This window comes from Lucilia cuprina, chromosome 4 (assembly GCF_022045245.1).
Source record: "Lucilia cuprina isolate Lc7/37 chromosome 4, ASM2204524v1, whole genome shotgun sequence".
In the NCBI taxonomy this organism is placed as follows: domain Eukaryota; kingdom Metazoa; phylum Arthropoda; class Insecta; order Diptera; family Calliphoridae; genus Lucilia; species Lucilia cuprina.
Window position 1 is genome coordinate 89,722,718 of NC_060952.1, and position 1,921 is coordinate 89,724,638.

Consider the following 1,921-nt stretch of genomic DNA (forward strand, 5'->3'; position numbering starts at 1 on the left):
CAGACAGACAGACAGACAGACAGACAGACAGACAGACAGACAGACAGACAGACATACAGACATACAGACAGACATACAGACAGACATACAGACAGACATACAGACAGACATACAGACAGGCATACAGACAGACATACAGACAGACATACAGACATACATACAGACAGACATACAGACAGACAGACAAACATACAGACAGACAAACAAAAAGACGGATGGACATAGTTTAATCAACTGAGAAATTGATTTTAACAAAAACGATTGGTATACATTAGATGGGATCCTTTAATGTTCCGAAACTCAGTTTCCTGAACCATAACAAAGAACGTACTCTAAAGTTACACAATCCTTTCAACATACTCTTATTCGTCTGAATTGGCACGTCCAATTTAGTCCATCTGTCCCCGTAATCCTGTGTGTCCATCTAAAATACGTATAATCATATTAACCTAAGACTTTCTGATTTGAAGGAGATTTCTTGTCTGCTCTCATGGGATCTTTGAGCTATTACCCACCGTTTCATTATTCCAAGAAACACCATGTAATTATCATAACTCATATTTATACCCTACATCATTATAGGCGGGCTCATAGGGGTGTATGCCCTATCCTTGTAAATGTGGGTAGAGGAATTACGTATACTTCAAAGATAACATCAAAGTAGAACATTTAACTTAATTGTAAACCTAAATCCCTATTTTGGGGTACGGGCTCTGAGAAATAATGGACCTATTTCAACCAATTTCAACAGCGTTTGTCCTTGAACTAAAAGAAATGTATGTTCCAAATTTCATCAAATTATCTTGAAAATTGTGACTTGTAGCGTGCACATATAGTTTACATTGACACACAGACAAACGGAAGGACATAGCTAAATCGACTCAGAAAGAGATTCTGAGCCGATTGGTATACTTAAAGGTATAGGACCAATATTTTTGCGTATTACGAACTTAAGCTTAAATACATTATAACCTCCCCACTATAGTGGTGTAGGGTATAAAAAATCTCCTTAATATAATCAATTTTAACTATTTTTTGTGAATGCATGAAGGCCACTTAAAATTTTCCCAACTGTATAATCAACACTTCACAAATATATATTTCCGAAATAAGTCACTATTCTGAAGGGAAATCTCTTATTTGTATTAAATGTAGCTTATTCATATCTTATTCTATAACAAAAATGTCTTCCCGAACTGATGGAAACTTAAAAGAATCACACAAGCGAGAAAGCCTAAAACAACATTTGTCCTTAACAATTGTAAAGCATACAAAAAACACAACCTACTAAATATACATTAATGTGTATGTAAATATATTTACATAAAAATTCATACACAAATGAACATGTATATATGTGTATAAATTAAAAGCCACAATTGGTTTAACATTGACGGTGGCTAGAACTTGTAGGGTGAAACCACAAAAACTATAAATGTTAAATAGGCTAACTACATACAAATGTACATATTTAACTATATATGTATGTATGTATATCTATAAATGTATCCAATTCCAATAACTAGTATATTCAAGCATTTATTGTCGTTATACTGAATATTATTTTTGAAATGCATGTTAAACACTAAAACAAACCCACTTATTGTCTGTACAAGTGTCCTAATAGAAATTGTATTATATGGTACCATGTACTTCTCTTACATATATAGTACTGTGTACTATCTTTGTGTTTGCATTAGAAACCATTTCCTTAGTACAATAACATTTTCAGTTTCATTATTATTATTATTATTTTTTTAGTTTAAAACAACATTCAAACAGTTAAATGCATTAGATATAGTTTTGTTAGTATTACAGTGTGCGAAATTAAAATAGTCGCATTTAATATTTCGGTGTATTATTCAATACAAAAGAACTTTATTTAATTTTTTTACCAAATTAATAACATTATTCAAAATTA